Raw genomic sequence first — 20,446 nt, 5'->3', positions numbered from 1 at the left:
GAAAAATGTGTATACTTCAACATCCACAGTAGTTGAGACATAAATACAAAGTCCTCCCTTGTTGTGTCCCTGTGCTGATGGGATAGCCGGAGAATGAAAGGTCTGATATCCTAACAGGTGTGCTTCCTCAAGAAGCCATGTCTCTTGGAGGCAGAGTATGCCGTGATTTTGGATGAAATCTAACCAGGGCTTGTGGGTAATTTTGCTTCCAAGACCCGCCACATTCCACGAAAGCAACAAGTGAAAAACCTTGCTAGGGTCGACTTGGTTGCATCCGAGTTTCTCCTTTGAATTAAAAGCATGCGGGGGGGTGCATGTGGTGTAGCCGCTGTTATCATGGAGGTAGCAAAATTACAATCATTTAGAAATAACTGGGATTGGTAAGAAACAGGGTTAGGATCCAAGATAGGGCTCTTTATATTTTCCCCAGCTAATAGCAACACTGAGCCTTCCTTCAGGATTAAGGCCGTTGGAAGTGGCCTTAGGCTATCCTTAGCATTTTCTTTATCAGTTTCATGATATTTCTCGTTTGTCCATTGCTCCTCAAGTGTGCTGGCTAAATCGGCTTGACCTGTAGCGCAACCACGCATCAGGTACCTATCAGGCGATTTTTCCCTTGTACGTGTTACATTGAGTCATTCATTCTCATCCAGTCCGGAGAAAGGATGGAATAAATTAGACAAAGGTATGTCCCAATTATCCCCAGGATTATGGGTTTGGAAGTGATCCCTGGAATTATTGACATAGGGGTTGTTAATGTTAGACAATGGTTGGTTTGGGTACATTGGTGGAAAACAGGGAGTATTATTCCTACTGTGAAAGTTATAAACAACCGGGTTCATAAGTGAATCCGATCTGTACGGTGCATGAGGTCTATACATCTTAGGAGGATAGGGAGTAGGCATGGATTGGAAAAAAGGAGAGTCATTTCCATTATAAAATCTTTGAGCTGGGTTCAAAGTTAGGTTTGGTCTATATGGGCCTTTGAATCTCCATTTATTTAAGGGAAGATGATTTCTATTCATCGTTGGTGGATTATTAATATTTGGGGGCTTCATAAGAGCTTCCGGATAGAAGTAGCTCAAGTTATGCGTAGAGATTCCTCCCTCACATCTCCCTGGGAACCAGTCACTGATATATGTGACCAGTCTATGGTCTTTAAAATTGACGATGATCACATCCCCTTCGATATCCTTTGGTCTAGATCCCACCCAATTGCATCGCCTAACTGAAACTATATCTCCATTTAGGTGCGTTGGGAGTGGTCTATTTTTTCGCAGCCAGTAAATGACTTTATTTTTAAGACTGGAATGGTGTTTCTTGGTTACCATCTGGCGTGGTCGGGACTCCTGTAAGAACGATGACATAATTTAGGGATTCCGGGGGCAGATCAGCAACATTTCTAGTTCTTATTCTGGTTGTTTGGGTGAGCCTGCTTGGAGGTTCTTTTATGGTATGGCCTCTTTTTTGTGTACCTGTATGAGGATGGGGATTTTCCTTATTTATATTATCAGTAACTGTGTAGGGTTTAGTACCCGCCAATGCATTAGATCTCGCTACGGCGGGCTTTTTATTTAATGTAGGGGTAGCAGTTTGTTGCTTGGGTAAATCATTAAGAGGCTGTTTGACTAGCGAGTACATATTACTTTGGTCACCAAGTTTGTGACAGGATACTACCTTTTGCTCTTGGAGGGTCTGGTCCAGTTTCTCTCCTAACCTTATGACCCTTTCAGTAAGTGGGAGTATCAAAGCCTTGATAAGGCAGTCAATATCATTTAATAGACCTTCATAACTTGGGACAAATATCGATTTGGCAGTCAAATGCCCTATTGAGTCCGCGTTCCCTGCTTCTTTAGTAATCTTGTGCGAGGAATACATATTACTAATAGGAAGTCTATTCCCCTTTTTGATTCCACCCTTCCTTCTTCTCTTTCTCGGTGGTGAGCAAGAGGCACTGTTAGATCCCTTAATGGGAGATTTTTTAGACTTTTTGTCAAGTGTGGTAATCAGATGACAATCAGATCCTAGAGGTGTAAATATAGGGGAAGGTACATTTATATCGTGGAGAGGTGCTACATCATTTGGTAAGGGAATGCTTAAGTCAATTAACTGATTTTGGGTTGACTCAGAAGAATTAAGGTCAGGAATGACTATGATGTCATTTTGGGCAGGGTAGTTGTTCTGGAATATAAGCGGGATACCATCTGTACTAAGTAGCTCAGCATCAGGTTCTTTGTGATTAATTAGATTTGTTGCAGTACCTGTATCCACCTTCTGGGCGGGGAGTGGTCTTTGTTTTAACAACTCAATAGAAAGACGGCGCCCAGCTCGCTTTTCTGCAAGCGTACTCTCCCTATCGACTTCACTCTTCACTTTAGAAAATAATTTGTCCAATGGGCCTAAAATGGGAACCCCTGCCGTGCCGGATAGGGGATTTGTTTCAAGTGAAGACATTTTAGGCGCATAAAAGGAGTTCAAATGAACAATGTATAGGGAGCCTAAGGGTGAAGTCAATAACAAACCCGGCTAAGCAAAAAGAGGCATATAGGACATAACAATCATTAATACAAGTGAAATACTAGTGGTATGAGGCTATATTCAAGAGAGTAGTGACTATACCGCGGATCCACTTTCACAAAGTAAGGGGGGTGGCCCAGCCCGGCCTACTTTGGCCCCTGACGGCCACAGACGGTCCCGCCCTTGTCCCGGGCTTCTCCCGGCGCTTTCCTGCGCGCTTCCCGCGCAGCGGGGCCAGTCTGTTCAGTTTATAGGAAAGGGGAGGAGCCTGCAGGGAGAGCGTCTCAGGTGCTGGAAATCGAGACGGGCGGGCGCTCCTGGGACTTGTAGTCCTGCACCCACCCTCGCTCGCAGCCCTGCTCCAACAAGCGCCCCAAGTTGGTGATTGGGCGCTCGGTAGGTTCCTCTTGGCAGCAATGTTTTTAATTAGGGCAGTAACACAGTCCCAAACGAAGCGGGACCCGCAAAGCGGGTTCCGCGAGAGGTGGCGGGAAGAGCAATACGAAACCAGGCAGCTCGCAGTCCCAGCCTAAGCAGCCCAACGAGAAGAAATTCAACGATGCCCCAGGTCCAAGCAGTCTTTACAGCAGAGATGATGGGGAGGAGCCTGCAGGGAGAGCGTCTCAGGTGCTGGAAATCGAGACAGGCGGGCGCTCCTGGGACTTGTAGTCCTGCGCCCACCCTCGTTCGCAGCCCTGCTCCAACAAGCGCCCCAAGTTGGTGATTGGGCGCTCGGTAGGTTCCTCTTGGCAGCGATGTTTTTAATTAGGGCAGTAACACAGTCCCAAACGAAGCGGGACCCGCGAAGCGGATTCCGCAAGAGGTGGCGGGAAGAGCAATAAGAAACCAGGCAGCTCGCAGTCCCAGCCTAAGCAGCCCAACGAGAAGAAATTCAACGATGCCCCAGGTCTAAGCAGTCTTTACAGCAGAGATGATGGGGAGGAGCCTGCAGGGAGAGCGTCTCAGGTGCTGGAAATCGAGACGGGCGGGCGCTCCTGGGACTTGTAGTCCTGCGCCCACCCTCGCTCGCAGCCCTGCTCCAACAAGCGCCCCAAGTTGGTGATTGGGCGCTCGGTAGGTTCCTCTTGGCAGCGATGTTTTTAATTAGGGCAGTAACACAGTCCCAAACGAAGCGGGACCCGCGAAGCGGATTCCGCAAGAGGTGGCGGGAAGAGCAATACGAAACCAGGCAGCTCGCAGTCCCAGCCTAAGCAGCCCAACAAGAAGAAATTCAACGATGCCCCAGGTCCAAGCAGTCTTTACAGCAGAGATGATGGGGAGGAGCCTGCAGGGAGAGCGTCTCAGGTGCTGGAAATCGAGATGGGCGGGCGCTCCTGGGACTTGTAGTCCTGCGCCCACCCTCGCTCGCAGCCCTGCTCCAACAAGCGCCCTAAGTTGGTGATTGGGCGCTTGGTAGGTTCCTCTTGGCAGCAATGTTTTTAATTAGGGCAGTAACACAGTCCCAAACGAAGCGGGACCCGCGAAGCGGGTTCCGCCAGAGGTGGCGGGAAGAGCAATACGAAACTAGGCAGCTCGCAGTCCTAGCGTAAGCAGCCCAACGAGAAGAGTTGCTGTCATTGGTGTTCTCGAGGTGGAAGTTCAGGTTTCTGAGGAGGAGGTAGTCTGTGGATGCAAGGGCGTGCGTGCTGATGAAATCGGCGATGGAGTTACTGAACTGTGGCCGGGGTCCTTAGGGTCTGTAGATGAGGGTTCCTCTGAAGGAAGTGTTGGGATGATGTGGATCTAGAAGTGCAGGTGTTTGGCGGCGCTGAGGGTGTCTTGGGTTCTGGTCGAGATTCTGATGGTATTCCTGTGAACAATGGTGATTCCTCCTCCTGCTCTGTTGGTGCGGCCCCTGCAAGTGATCTTGTAGCGATCCCGAATGGCTATGGTTATGTTGGGCGCTGAGGATTGGTTCATCCAGGTCTCCATCAGGAAGTCAATATCCGGGGAGGATGAGTCAAGTAGGTCCCAGAGTTCATTGGTGTGCTTGTGGGCGGAGCGGGTGTTGAGTAGTATGCATCTGAGGTGGTTGCGGCCTACCCCGGTGGGCTGGGCGGTGCCTTGGAGGCTGATGAAGCAGTAGCTCCACCAGGTGTAGTGTCCGTGGGTGCGCTTCGGGGTGGCATGACAGCAGGTGGATGATCAGCCAGCGTTGAGTTCATGGAGAGTGCTGGCATCATAGCAGTGGTTGGCGTTGTGGTGGTTGTGGGGGCCAGGGGGTCTGGCACTGGGCGCGGTCAAGGTGTGGACGGGCGCAGACAGGCTTACCAGCGGTGCGCCCGCTGGGCGTGTCTGAAGTGCGGCAGTGCAGCATTCGCCATAAGAAGTGGAGTTGGGAGGGAGAAGCAGCTGGGAGGCGGGAGCGGGGACGAATGGGTTAGCAAAGGGGGATACTACATATCACTCTCCTAAGTAGTGTCATAAAACAGAGAGAGTTAAATATACAAACCCCTCCCAGGCAGGCAAGTTCACTCCCCCTTCTCTTTCTTGGCCAAACAATGCACCCCCTTTTCCCCTCACATAATTAAGAGGACAACAGTTTATTGTGCATAAAAGGGCGCAGTTTATTATTACAAAACATGGATCATACATTTCTTGTTATACTTCACATTTCTCAGTAATATTGTTCTCTTGTTTTCGCTTCCATTTCTGTCTGACAGCACTAACCTTGTGTGGTGGCCCGTTCTGCAGGTATCTCAGTGTTTGCGGTTCTGGGCTTCACTTGCTACCAACCTTGTGGGCGGCTGTCAGACCTGGATCGGGCTGCAAGTGCCATTCCGCTTGCCCTAGACCCTTTCTGACCACTCACCTGCTCATCGTGCTTCTGCTGTGTGGCATACCATGGACACTGTCTAAGAAGCTGTTCTATTCTGGCTGTCTTTGTGGGCTGTTGCCTGCTTCCCTGTGTCCCTGTCCTGAGGCACCCCAAGGACACTGTGTGAGCAGCTCTTCTATCTTTTGTACTCTTTTCGGTGGGTACCTTTCTGTGCTGCCATCGCCATGCTACCAGCTGTTCTCTGATCAGTGGCAGCACCCCCTGCTCACTTGCTCATGAGAAACCCAGCTGCACCAGAACTCTGACTATATTGATTAAGGACAGATCTATACCCACCCCCGTTAAGTGTACTCCATCCTCTGTCTGGTAACTGGTGACCTAAGGTTGATCAGCCCATGCCGCACAAAGCCCCACCCATTGGCCCTGCATATTTTTGCCATTGCAATGTTCAACTTATACCTGGATTTGCCCACAGCCCCTTGGTCAATAGCCCCTCTCCATCATTGTTGAGCAATTAACTCTGATCATATAATGTCCCCAGGCCGGACCATCCTGGCCAGTGTGGCATCCCTGATGCCATCACCCCCAGCAGTTCCCTCCTTCCAATGCTTTCCAGGTCGTTCACTCCTAGCTGTATGACGACCACATCTGGCAGCTCCGGTATTGCTGAGAGCAGTTGGTTCCACTTCATGTGAAAAGCCCCAGCCATGTCATCTCCATGTTCCTAAGCCATATCCCTTTAAAGTCTTTGCTCGCAGCCGCCGACCATTGTGCCCAAGTGATGTAAGAATGCTCCATGATCCGCACCTCATGCTGGCTCCCCAGCAGACCTGCTGGAATATAAACAAAACTCAGATGCCTGCCCGCCGTATGTTCCCTTTGTAAGCGCCGGACCAATGGCCACATTTCTTTGTTCACTTAGCACTTAGCCCAGGTGGGCCGCAGTGGTTGCTGCCCCTATGCTGAATGAGTGTGAACCAAACTCCCAGGGTGGGAAACCCGCCCTTTCCAGGGCTTTCCTCAGTACTGCCATGAATTGAAACCGCCTGAGGCATATTCCATCCTTGTGTAAGAATAGAAGTCTGTGAGAGTGCACTCCCTGTCCCATGTACTCCTGGAAGAGGCATACTGGTAAGCAAGCCCTGTCCTCAATATAGTTGATCCGTGTTTCCTTTCCTTTATAATTCTTATCTGTCTTTGACTCTTTCAGGTGTACTATCATGTAATCCTCTTCAATATGTAGATCCTCCATGTGCACACATGCTGCCCCGAGGTCCCTTTGGCCAAGGCCTCCAGCTTGCTGATTCTGTAGGTTCTGAAGAAGGATAGGGCAAAAGCTTCCCTGAACAGCACTCTCTCCTGGTGTGATGTACATATCTCTGCTTACATACCCAGCACTGCCCTCAGGAACCGAAAGTCAATGGGCCTCCTCCAGTCTTTTCTCCTGGGCTGCAACATCCCCCAACCTTTCATTGATGACCTAACATAGAAAGTCCAGCTGGTTCATTCCCCGTCACTAGCTTGGCATAGTGTGAAACCGCACTGAGGTGGACTTGGTCCTCCCGTTCCGGAATGCCCATTCTAAATACCCCACCACATCCGCCTGCGTGACCCAGCCCAGAGTTGCTGCACTTGTCGCACTCTTGAATACCTCCCAAAATATATGGTATATCTTCAATGTTTTGGGGCCAGTACATTTCCAATCAACATCGTCAGCTCAGGACCACAAGGCTCAATAGTTGCCAGGGTGCAGGTGTCATGCTCCGTTCTGCCTCTGGCACCAATGCCCTTAATCTGTCCCACTGAAAATAAGAGATTGCATCAGCTATATTTGCCCTAAGCTGACAGCCTAATGGCTGTCGCAGCAGCCACACCACTGCCAGGGATTTTGCTTTTCCCAGCTTTATTGCCTGAACCACCACGTGATGTCTGACCGTAGCGTGATCTATCCATTCGCTAGCCTGTCCAACATATGGTGAAGGCCACCCCGATGGGAAAGAGCTCTAAGAGTGTGATATCCCCACAGTATGCCATCCATTTGGCCAGAGTGCCATTGTCCAGGCAGTGCCCATGAATGCACAAAGTGGCATCGATGAAGTGTTCCAGTTGTTTGGAAATTACCCATGGCATTCTCCAAATGAGGGTGCCATTGAACCCAGATAGGAAAGTATTCCATTGCTCCAGGTCCTACTTCACCCCCTCTGGGAGGCGCGCCATGTTATGTTTCTTTGAAAGGCCCTTTGTCAACCAGGTCAATCACCTAGCGAAAGGCCCCCCTGCCGGGATCACTCTGTTTGCAAAGTTGTGCTTGCCGAGCAGTTGCTGTAGCTCGCTCAGGGTCGCCTTCCTTTTCTTGCAGCAGCTGACTCAATATTTGCCTCATATCTGCTACTTATTCACTGGGCAGCCTGCATATACCCTTTACCGTGTCTATCTCAATCCCTAGGAAGGATAGCCCTGTTACCAAGCCCCTCTGTCTTGACTGGAGCTATTGGGACTCCTAGTTCCTCTCCCAAGTCCTCGAACTGGCGGACTAAACCTGCACACTGGCCAGATCCTGGGCCTAGGGCCTAGGAAGTCATCCAAGTACTGTAAGCATCCCTCTGGAGGGTGGCATTCCCCCAGCTCCCGCTCCAGGAAACTGCTGAATGATCCAAAATAGGTGCAAGAGATTGTGCAATCCATAGGCAGGCATCTGTCATAGTAGTAAGCACCGACTGTCTGGAAACCCAGTAGGTGGTGGCTTTTGGGATGCACTGGCAGGAGACAGAAGGCGTATTCTATGTCTGTTTTGACTAGAAGCGCCCCTTTCCCTGCCAGTCTAATCAGCTCAATAGCCCATCCAAAGAGGCATAGGACACCAATCAGCTAATCAACTGTAGTCCATCAATTATTGATTCCCCTTCCGGGTGTGACATGTGGCATAGAAGGTGCTATTTCCCCACCTTCTTCTTCGGTACCACCCCAAATGGGGATACTATGAAATTCTCTAAAGTTGGGTTGCTGCAATGGCCTGCCTCTCTCCCCTACTGGACCTTATTCTTTACCTTCTGTCTGGTCACCTTGTGGTTGTCCCTTATGGATTTTACATTTTGACTGAGGCGTGGGGCTAATGAGCTCTAGTAAGATATGAATAAACCTGCAGTGAAACGTTCGTCTAGTAGTTGTCTGTCACTCATTTTTGGTTAGCTGTTCAGTAACTGTACCTGTCACCTGACCTTGATGGGGGTGGGAAATGTTCCTTCTGTTGCTCGCTCTCCCCCTCCCCCAGCGACTGCTCCCGCCTTTTGCTATTTTTTTGAGTTTGTGTCTCTGCTGTCCCCCGCACCTTTCGCCTGCTGGCAGTAGATACCCGGCTGGGTGCTACAGCAGTTGCTACAGTTGTATCTAAATCTACAGGTGTGCCCCATTTACGCTGTCCTTGTCAATCTTCCAGCATGATGCGGTGCGTCTCTTTCCAGCTATCCACCCCAACGGGTCCTTGTTTTTGAGCCCTTAGTGTGACCATTTTACCTACCTTTGAACCCTGAGGGACGAACATTGTGCTTGCGTGCTCCTACCCCTTCATTGGCGGCCACCATATGACTTGTGAACCCTTCTATGTCCTTTTGGTCCCATTATGGGACCAGCCATGTCTGCCTCTTTTCCTGGAAGCCCTACTGGGGTCCTAACGGCCCAGAGCCAGTTCTATATTAACATTTCTATCCGGGGCTTATGTCTGTCCCTCCTATCTACCTCTTTTTTGTCATCCATTTTTAGGTGCAAGCCTGCTTGCCACACTTCTAATAAGGAGAAAATATCAATGTACTCTTTCCTCCATATCTTTTCTTTCACTGCCAGTGGTATGAGGCTCGCTAAGCCTCTTACATGTGCTACAATTGGTGGGTCCACTGGGGACGGGCGAATGTACTCATTAGTTTGCTTGGTGTCGGCCCCCAGGGCCCCCTCTCTGCTCCGGCTCAGCCCCCCATGTCACTGTTGGGCCATTTGCAGGGGATTCGCTCCCTCCTTTATCTGTAACAGCCTGCTTCCGTGTCACTCCCGCGTATGCTTGCCCCCATTGGGCTCCCCTCATTTCCCCATTGTCTTTCTGGTGCCGGACCAGGCCCATCCTTTTCCTGCCCTCGTATGCCCTGGGCCTGTGTTTGCTGCGGTTAGCCCACACCCATCTGAGTCTTAAGCCCTGCCCACGGTCACCATGGCATAAGTGTTGGGAGGAGTGCGTCATGATGTTGAAAGGGGGATTGCCCCATGCCTCTACTTGGAACCCATTCCCCTTTGATTGTTCCCTAAGCTCACCTGCCAGGGATGGGGGAACCCCCATTGCCCCTGTGCAGTGGAGTTCATGACCCTCATTTGGGTCCCGTAGTTGACAATACTCCCTGATGCTCCCCCTAGCCCCTTGCGGAATCCCGAGCCCCTGTGCACCACCCTGCACCCTCACTTAGCGCTTGTGGCTCACCATTCTCTGCTGCTGTGTCTGCTGCACTCTCTCTCCACCTGGGGGCAGCTGATGTGGCAAAGGCCCTTCGTGTGAGTTCTCGCTGCCGTGTTCCTCTGGCTCACTGTTGTCCTCTTCAGGCATCAGTACTGGCAACAAGGCCCTAGTGCGCCCAGCCTGTCTCTCCTTTACAGGCTTTGCCCTTGTCTCCTTGCCTGTAGCAGGTGTCTTCTGTGCCTTTGCCTTTGTTCCATTGACACCCGGTTTGGAGGGGGCTGCTGTTTTGGCTGCAGGCCCCGTCCTGCTGGGTATTGGCTGTTCTGTTATTTCCTTGGTGGCCAGTTTGGTTCTCTTTGCTGGCCTCTCCACCATTCCAGCAGTCATCTGCTGCTCGACCCGTTTCTTTCCCTTCCTTTCAATCAGTGCCCTTGCTTTCTCCAGCATGGCATCCAGGTTTTCATGCAGCTCTGGGCCGCAATCCGTCGGTGGTGCTCCATGCCCCTCACGTGCTGCACCCCCTTTTTCATGGTGGGCCCCTTCATCCCAGAAGTATGCCAGCCACCTTTTGTGACAGCTCACCATCCGTATTTCCTTCTGGCTCTCAGCTGCTGGCCTCGCTTCTGTGGCCTCGATTCCCCTTGTGCCATCGTCCCATCCCCTGCCTCTCTGGAGGCTCAGGTGCCTCTGATTCTGCTCAGGCAGCCTCATGCTTTTCCTTCCTACAGCACTCCCGCTCCACCAATAGACTCTTTCTTTCTCTTGGTCATACCCCCTGACGTTCGAAAGCTTTGCTACAGCTCCGCGTTGGCTGCGAGCTGTTCCGGGAGAAAGTACACCTCACAGGGTTCACAGTACCCCAGTCACTGCTCCGGGTGCCGCAGGGGAGAGAAACCTCTCTGTTCACTGTTCCGCCACCTCACCACATTGTTCCTTTGCTCGCCACAGAGCGTGGCTGTCCTCAATCAAGACCCATTCTTCAGATTCCTCCGACCCAGAAAAGCTGCCCTGAACAGCTTGTATGGTCCGACTTGTGGCGACGATGCAGATCTTCTACTGCAGCAGGGGCGCACACCACCAGGCGATGTTGCGGCAAGGCTTCTGTCGTCTCTTGCGGTGTATAGAGCGAGGGACACAAGCTCGGCAGTGAATTAGGGGGTTTTGTGCTCTCCTTTTTGATGTTTCCTTTCTCGCCCGCCCTCGCTTTCCTAATAACTCTTTTTGTGTGGCTTTCCGTCTGGCAAACTTTGTGTGTGTTCCAACCGCTGGGAGTTGTTCCCCTTGGTCCCTAACTGGTCCGGCTTTTCCTCCATGGCAAACTATGAATATATTTTTATTTTTTTATTTTCTAAGTTTTTCCAGATACAAACATCTAGTCAGCATAGCCATCAGGTATTGTGTAGCATTATTTTACGTTAATCGTGCAATCAATCAAATCATAGTTTCAGTTGTTTGTACGATGGGATCACAGCATTACAAGACACCCATCACTTTATAAGTAACACTTGTACTTATAGTTTATCAGCATCTTTAACCTTGTGGCAGGTGCTGCTTGAAGCAGCACCCTCCGCAAGGTTAAAAATGCATGTATTGCATTTACATGCACAAAGCGGCAGGCACCGCGCGGTGCCTGCCGCTTTGTTCATGTGGTACCCCCCATGTGCACCTCCTGATACCCTGGGGGCCCGCAATGGACCCCCAAACTGAAAAGAGCACTTGCCTTTCCACGGCAGAAAAGCCGTCGTCGAAAAGCATGTTTCCTGCCCCATCCTAATATGGCTGGCGGTGTCTGATAGACACCGCCACCATATTAGAGCTTTTCTGCCACAGTCGGAAGTCGGGGGAAAAGCGGCGGACGGTTTTCCCGTCCGCCGATGACCCCCCAGCCATCCTAATCTGGCGGGGGGTCTTTGGAGGCACTACTGCGGATATTCCCCGCAATCCTAATCGGCCCCATAGTTTGGAGAATGATGCCAGTAATAGGCATAGTGCTACTGTGCACATAAGTAATACAGCTGTAGATCCGGTTCTGCATATCCTCCTTGGTAATATGGAAGTGTTAGTATCTCCCATTTGAGTCTGGGTTGTTTTACCGCATTGGCTAGCTTAATTAATAGTGAATGTAATGTAGTAAAGAAAGTTTGTGTTAGGTGTTTGGGGATATTAGTGAATAGATACAGAAATGTACGCAGCACTAACATTTTTGTCAAAACTAGTCTGTCAGCGAGAGACAACGGAAGTCGTATTCATCCCGACACCTGCTCCTCAAGACATGAAATTGCCTTGCCATAATTATATTGTACTAACAGCTGTGTATCCATATCCCCAAATACTTGACAGGGTCTTCATATCATTCCAGGGGGTAGTCTAGTGGATGAGATATTGTGACACTGGTTAGAGGAAGGATGACCGATTTGACCCAATTGATGTCCAGTCCTGAATGCTACTCAAAATGCACATATTACCGTATGAGAGGCTCCAGGTGCTCCTCAAGGACCCTGACATATAATACCATATCATCAGTGTAGAACGATATAGCCAGTGGTCGATGAGGAAATCATAACGCTGCATTTGCATGTCTCTGTCGCAATATGCATGCAAGAGGCTCTAGCCCTACTGTGAACAGCAGTGGCAACAGCGGACACCTCTGCCGTGTGCTGCAATGGATCAAGAAGGGCTCTGATGTGTGCCCATTTACACAAACCCAGGTCACCGGATTAGTGTACTGCAGTTAATCCAGCGCGTAAATGCCAGTGCAACCCCCATACTATGCCTTACTTCAAACATGGACCCACTGTTGAGTTGAAAGCCTTAGCAGCATCTAGTAACACAACCACAGCTGGGAGCGCGGGTTCCAGTTGTTGCAGTACCGTGAACAGTGTGCGCAGATTGTGGGAGGTGAAACAAGCTGGCATGAACCCTGATTGGTCTGGTAGAACCATGGTGGGCTGTAATAGATGAGCCAAGTGGCCAGGGCCTTCGCTAGGATCTTAGCATCAGTGTTTATGAGAGACAGTGAGTGGTATGAATCAGGTTTCAATAGTGTGATAATGAGGACTTCACTTAGCATCTCAGGCAGGCATTGATGCTGATAGGCCTCAGTTAGACTCGGGGGTCTCTGGTTGGCACAGGTATGCACTTGTGACAAACAGGGACCCTCTCCTCTAGTCAGGGTAAGAGAACTACTCCTTAGAAATAACCCTTGATCACCATCTAGGTAGTGTGGCGCGAGCAGACAAGGCTAATATTCAGGGAGATAGTTGGTTAAGCATTTATGATCACACACAGTAAACAAATGACCCACCACGAACGGACACCAGTCATAAGGTTGTATCAAAAATACATAGACTTTATATAAAAATACTTGAAACTGATGATGGAGCACACTGCTTCACCTCCCAGCAGAGTTGCCCCTAGGCATCATGGTAGATGCAGTTCGGTACGCCAAGCGTGTACACTTGGAAAGTCTCTTAAGTGTTTCACCAGGTGGGTGCAGGTTAGTGCTGGCCATCTCTGGACACGTGTTTCTGGATTATTATCCATCATCAGAAGAGATTAGTCAAAATTATTTGGGGTTGCTGAGCAGGCTGCCGTATTCTTGGACCGCAATATCTCTCCAGGCGCGCAGGTAATCTGCACCCACCTGGTGAAACACTCTAAAGACTTTGCAAGTGTACTCGCTTGTCGGACTGCATCTACCATGATGCTTAGGGGCGACCCTGCTGGGAGGTGAAGCATTGTGCTCCCACACTAATTTTCTACTTGAAGGCTTTCTCGACCCGCTGTGGGCTGACGAGCTCATGGAGAGGCAGCTGCGGCTCGAAGCCCCCTCGAGGTGCGAGGTGGGTGAGTGGGACGGTGGAGGGTTGCGGCGATCTGGGGTCTGGAGCAACTCACGGGGCGAAGCACCGTTCAGGCCTGTGGGACGTACTTCTTTTTAGTACGCCGGGTTGTACCTGTGAATCTGTGTGGGTCGTCGCGTTCTTGGGTAGACGGGTGCAGCACCGGGCCTCCGGTACCAATGTACTGAAGGCCTTCTTGGGGTGCGGCACGGGCCTTGGTATGCAGGAGGGCAAAGCGAGACAATCGGGTATGTATCGACGTACGGACCTTCCGGGGCTATCAGATTCGCTCCGTGTAGATTCCGGCGGGAGAAGATGAGGGGCGCACAACGCGCTCCGTAGCAGGCGAGGTGTCAGGAGAGCGGGCGGCCTGGCACTGATGCGGAGAGCGACTCAAGCTTGAGTGGGGCTCTCTGCGGCGGGGCGACCAGGCTCCGAGCTGTCAAGACCTTAGGATGGTGAAGGCATACGAGTCACAACTCCGGCGAGGGACAAGAACTTAAGGGCCCAGCAGCAGACGGGCACAGGCAGAATTAAACCCACTGGTCTGGGGGTTCAGTTCAGGGGGCAAGCTCGAGATCAAGCCTGTGGAGATAATTTCAGGCACAAGTCTACAAAGTCCTTTCTGGTCTTTTCCTCTCCTTTCTCAGCAAGGCACCAACTGCAGGCCAGTCTCCCAGATCAGACACAGTCTTTCCTCCTTTAGCTTCTCCTGGTCCTTCTAGTTCGGCAGAGGTTCTTCGTGGTCAAAACAGGATCTGATTTGGTAAGAGCGGAGCTCCTCTTTTTATACACCGTTTCTTTTGTCTTTCCCGGCCAGGGGGGCCTTTGCATAGTCCATCTCAGCTCTTGAGTACTCTGTTTTGTGAAGTCTGGTTTTTCCTTTCAGTGAGCAGGGCAGGCCCGCAGACACTTCTTACAAGGTGTAGGGCAGAGTCATCAGCCGCTCCCCAGGGGGCGGAGCCGGCATTGAGTTGGCAGAGCACAGGCCTATTCAGAGTCAAGGGGCACTCCCCCACCCATCCTGGTGTAATCTTTCTATTCACCACCTGTCTTCCCCCAGCCCTGTCACTCACACAAACCAGACAGCAAATACACATAAGAGCAGAGGCGGGCTGAGATGGTTAGGCAAGCAAATGCTAACTTTCTAAAAGTAGCATTTGCAAACACAGGATATTAAAAAAAACTTGACTAAAATACGTATTTTATTATTCTGAGTTCAGGAATACTAAACTTGACTTCCTACCATGTTCCCTGAGTCTACTGGGAGTACAGAGTGTAATAATCCAGCAGCCCATTCTGGCCTACGAGAACAGGTAGCCTTGCAATAGTGAAAAACGAGAATGGCTGTAATTCACTATTAGGACATTCCACGCACAGCAGGGCTTGCCTTACCATATGCTTACAATGCACCCTGCCCGTGGGCCTACCAAAGGGGTGACTGATATGAAGTAAAGGGAAGGGTTAGAGGCTGGTAAGTGTGCGCACTTACCTAGCCAGCATGACAGTACCAGACTGCACGCAGGTTCTGCAATGGCAAAAGTTAGACACATTTTACAAGGTGGCTTCTGTGGGTGGCGCAACCCGCGCTGCAGGCCCGCGAGCCGTATCTGTATTTACACGCCCTGGCACTCCTGGTGCACTTTACTGGGGACTAACAGTAAATCCAATAAGCCAATCATGGAACACCAGCAAAACATCTGAGGCACATCAGCAAAAAGTGGAAGGGAGACTCACGCCAAGGTGCCAGGTCTAACAGCCTCTAAATACAATGGGACAGATTTATGAGACCCTTCTGACACTTTGCTTCGCTGTTGTGTCACTTTGTTATGCAGCGGCGGTGTAAACAATGCAGCCAATTTACAACAAGATGCATCTAGGGAGATGCATCACGTTGTAAAGCCCTGCAATTATACCTGCGTCAGGTATAATGTATGCAGCTGGGGGTTCCCACCCAGTAAAGCCTCGTAAAAGTTCTACAAGATTTCACTGCGTAGCATCTAGGATGCCACTTCTAGCACAAGATGTATAGGCCTCAACATGCATTGCTGGAGTTGCGTTGTGCTTGTGACACAGCTCCAGCAATGCGTGACTTTTTGGCCAACAGATGCATCAGAATTTCTGACACATCTATCAATCGTTGCGCCATGGTGCGCCATATTGTAAATACGGTACATCCATGGTGGGGCATGGGTATCGCAGGCTGGAGCAGGGAAACTGATGCATCTCTACAGATGTGTCAGTTTCTTGTAAATCTGCCCCACAGAATGCAGATATGGGGCTAGTAGACAAACGTATTCTTTATCAAATTCTCCGGTAAGCCCATCACTCCTGGCAGCCTTTCCATTAGGTAGAGTGGCAATGGGCTCCTTCACTTCCTCTACTGTGAGCGGCTGCACTGTCCCTGGGTTAGCCAGACCATGGTGATGTCCTCTAGATAATCCACACTTTATGTCTCCTGTTCCGATCTATGATCAGCCTGCATAAGATCATAATATTCTACAAATGTATTCAAATGATCGGCATGTTGTGTCTCATGGTGCCTGTTACAGACTCCACCTCCGCTCTATGTGACCTAGCTCACTCATGGCTATGCTATTCTGTTAGCCAACGCTTGGCCCGGCCTACCCCCTCGCCATGGACTTGGGCCCGCCACCGTAGTGAAATGTGTGGCACCTCTTGCTTCTGTTTCATTGTACTCTGTGATCTTTTCACTGATCTCTGCCAGTGTGTCATCCCTATGAGTGGTCTTGTATGTCCTTTCCAGTTTCCCCAGTGCTGAATCAATCTGCTTTAGATGCCCTCGTATGGGTTTGAGAATCCCAGCCTGGAGACTTATGCATGCCCCACGTATTGTAACTTTGAATGCTTCCTTTACAGTTTCTCTGTTCTGCACAGACCCTACATTCTTATTGAAATATTCTGCTATGGCTGATCTCACACCCTCTATGACAACCTGATCTAGCAGTGAGGACAGCTGCAGTCTCCACCAGAATTGTGGTAGGATGTGTGGGGATCGTCTTTATCAGCAAAACTGGATAATGGTCTGATAGCGTCTTGGGTAAATGCTGAACTGTGGCTGTCCATACATTCACATCCTATGTGACTAACCAATAGTCGAGTCGGGACCAGGACTTATGAATATAGGAGTGATATGTGCCCTATTTATTGTCAGTATTACACAGCCTCCAAATAGCAATGAGGCCAATCTCTCGCATTCCTCCTGCTAATGCCTCAGCCGTTTGCTTATTTGCCCCCCTGCCGAGTATTAACGATCCTTGTGTGAGACCAATGGAGTGCTGAAGTCGCCCCCAAAGATGATTACAGAGGATGGCAGAGCATGTAAATTTGACCATATCAACACAGAAAACTCAGGGTCATCAATATCAGGCAATAACAACTGTAATAAATGTGTCAAGCATTTGCAACTGTGCAATGATATATCTACCCTGCTTGTCTGCCTCAGAATGAGTGAGCTCAAAAGTTAAATTATTTTTAATGAGGATCATTACTCCTCTTGAATATGAAGAGTAGGTGGTGGCTATCTTTACCCCAGCCCATCTTGCAGCCACTTTTTTCTCTGAATGCTGCGTGCGGTGTGTTCCCTGCAGCAGTGCCACTTGTATGCCCTGCCAATCTAAATATGCCAATACCTGCCTCATTTCTTTTGGATTGTTAATGCCCCTGACGTTCCATGTGATCCAGGATAGGTGGCCCATAATGTTCCCTGCTGTATCACCCATTCTACATGTCAATATCATCGAATATCATGAGTTGTAGTATCGCAGCTGCTATTTTGATGCATGCACTATGATCAAAATAGTTCATGGCTAAACAATGAACCCCCACCTCCCATCACAACTCGCCTTAGCATCCCAAGCATGCCAAAGAATCCCCCTTTTAATCAGAAACCTACAGTCATACAACAGTTTAGCCAACATTTAGCCTGACTACAGGCATGCTAATGGGGGGCACTAGTGGCCAACACACCCCCCTGAGTTTGGGGAGCAGTCTGGGCAATCTCTCGAACCATGTCATGGTTTGGTAGTTCTAGCACCTTAGTTTGGCACTAGCGGTTGCCCGTGCCATCTTGTACATTTGCCTATTCACATTATGTTGCAATGGTGAATGTATTCACAGTTTTTGGCCAGCATGACCAGCAAGTCACTTATCATACTTCCTGTGACATACAACTGGTTGGTAGCCAGTCTGTTATGTGGGTTCAGTGTCTCTTACCCTCTCCTCTAACTCCTCACCACATAATATGCATGACAGTCTGCGACAATTACTTCCTCCACCTAGCAGGTTTAATCCACGCTGTCTTCGTCTTCACCAGATTGATGAGTTGAAGCTGTCTTTTGGTCTTAAAACTATAACAACTTTCTCACTAGTCTGAAACTGGGTTGATAGAGATTTAAGAAACCTTGGGGGATATTCTCAAGAACGTGCAATAATCATCACCAAAATAGGTTAATGCAATTTCACATATCGCCGTTCATTGCAGGAAAATAACTCAGTGTCAACGTCGTATTCTCAACACGGCGATAACATGCAATAGTTTCCTGACAACACGTCAAATGTCCGCCAAAACATTACTAGGACGGCGATAAAAATCAAAACTCGAACGCAAAAAAAGTGGTAATGGGCCCAACCGCGATGACAAAATCAGCAATAAGCTGTACCAGGCCTGCAGTTCACACACGTTAGGTGGGAAAAATCACCATAAAAGCAGAAAAAGAAAACACAAACAAAAACAAAACGACAGCAAAGCACAATGGAGGTAGCCGGAGCAGGAAGAGCGGACAACCAGAACCCCACACGCCCCCCAGAGGACCAAGCCGGGACCTTGGGATCAGGGAAGGGCAAGGACAAGAAGAAGAGGAGGACGCGGTTCAGTCTGCAGGAAAACAGGATCCTGATAACGGAGGTGATAAAATACCATTAACAACTGTTTGTCACCTCAAATGTGTCATTGGTGACATAAAATAGAATATGGCAGTCCATCGTGGACAAGGTGAATACAATCGGAGTGCTGAGGAGGACAATGGAAGAGGTTAAGAGGCGCTGGAATGATGTGAAGTGCAACAACTAGAAGTCAGCAATGCAGACTGGAGGTGGGAGTCCAGCACGCCAGGGGGATCTTGACGAGATGACAGGAGTTTGGGGACCGCACACTGTTCGATAGGAGCTGACACAACAGCAAGAGGGTGAGTAATGACCAGTGACTGGGGGGACAGGGGAGATGGGCACAATGGCACACATGCACAATTAAGCATAGTACAGTGCACACCCACAAAGACTCTGGAGCATTTCCCTGATCCCCTTGGCATACTGTAGCACACCTAGAAACTGCAAGTAGGCCCCCGTTGACTATGTACCCAGAGGGGGCCCTCCCCACACATCACTACTTTCACAATAAACCCATGCACATGCGCTGAACCCAGCAAAGCTGCGGGTCCGTAACCCACACTGCAATGCAAGTGACACTGCATGTTGATAAGCATGGCTGCAGTCCAATTATCATGACATGGTGCATGCCACAACACTGAGGTGGACCACATATGCAAAGGAGCAGGTCACACTGATACATCCACATGCACAAACAACCCCTGACGTCAACAAGACATCTGCGGACAAACCATGGCCAAGAGTCCCAACTCACACCAACAACCCAATTTACCCAAGTCTGCAATATCTCAGCGCTGTATAAGCACAGAATTGAAAGGCACAACGCCTGAAAGGGATAAGGGCCATCAAAATCAGAGCTGCAGGGGCGACTCTCCCACAATGCAACACACACAAATAAGAAGCAGAGCACATCAACATTGACAACAATGTTGTACAAACTGCAACACGTTCACAACAGAACAGAGGAAACAACTGCTGCTGATTGAGTGTAGAAACTGGCTAATCACATTTGGCACAGCAGGGAAAAGTGATATGATGATGTACAAGTACAAACACACATCCATGATGTTGCCGAAATGTCCACTGCTCCTCCCAGTCACAATGTACATTCATGCAGTCTGTATGTAAACTTGTACAATGCGACAACATACACTAGAACACAATGTTAAACTGCATCTGCCCTTCAAATTGCAGAGGGAGAATCAATATCTCCTGCAGAGCAGACCCAACAACTCTTCACTGATGACAAAGAGGACCTTCCCACCTTCGACACCAACGGCCTCCAACAGCTCATGGACACCCTCAGCACCCCACCTCCAGGAGCAGGGAAGCCCAGCTACATCGAGTAGACCTGAACCCCCTGCACAGACCACACAGCAGGAAGCACCAACCACCACAGCTGTCTCAAAGGATTCACACGAACAACACATGGCCTTCCAACGATGTGTGTTAGGGTTACAGGAGAAGATGGATGATCAGATGTGGGTGGGGTTCGACCTCATTGCAGCGAAACTGGATGCCATATGTGGGTGTGTAATCCCATCAGGGACCACTTACAGTACCTAACGGACACCCACAGTCTGCTCCATGCCCTCCAACATTCCATGGATGACATCAATGGAGTCCTGACTCTGAGACAAGGACAACTGTCTGGTCAGACTGGCCCCAGCAATGTCAACCAGGAGTCTAGACACATCCAGAGGAACATGGAGAACATGGGGCTGGTGCAGGCAGAAAGAATGGCTTCCACGGCTGCACAGCAGCATGATGTAGCTTGGATCTACCATGCCCTGCAGATCCTCATTATGGCATTGCTGCCACAAGGCATGGCGCAGATGAATGCTGCTGCTGCTTCGACATCCACATCTCAGCCCCCTGATTTGTCAGTGCCACACAGTGCTGGAGACAGAACACCACCACCCACATGTGAGGCACATGAAACATCAGAGGACAAAGATGCAG

This window comes from Lissotriton vulgaris, chromosome 8 (genome assembly GCF_964263255.1).
Source record: "Lissotriton vulgaris chromosome 8, aLisVul1.2, whole genome shotgun sequence".
Lineage (NCBI taxonomy): Eukaryota > Metazoa > Chordata > Amphibia > Caudata > Salamandridae > Lissotriton > Lissotriton vulgaris.
The sequence above is the reverse complement of the archived record's forward strand: the minus strand, read 5'-3'. Positions refer to the sequence as shown.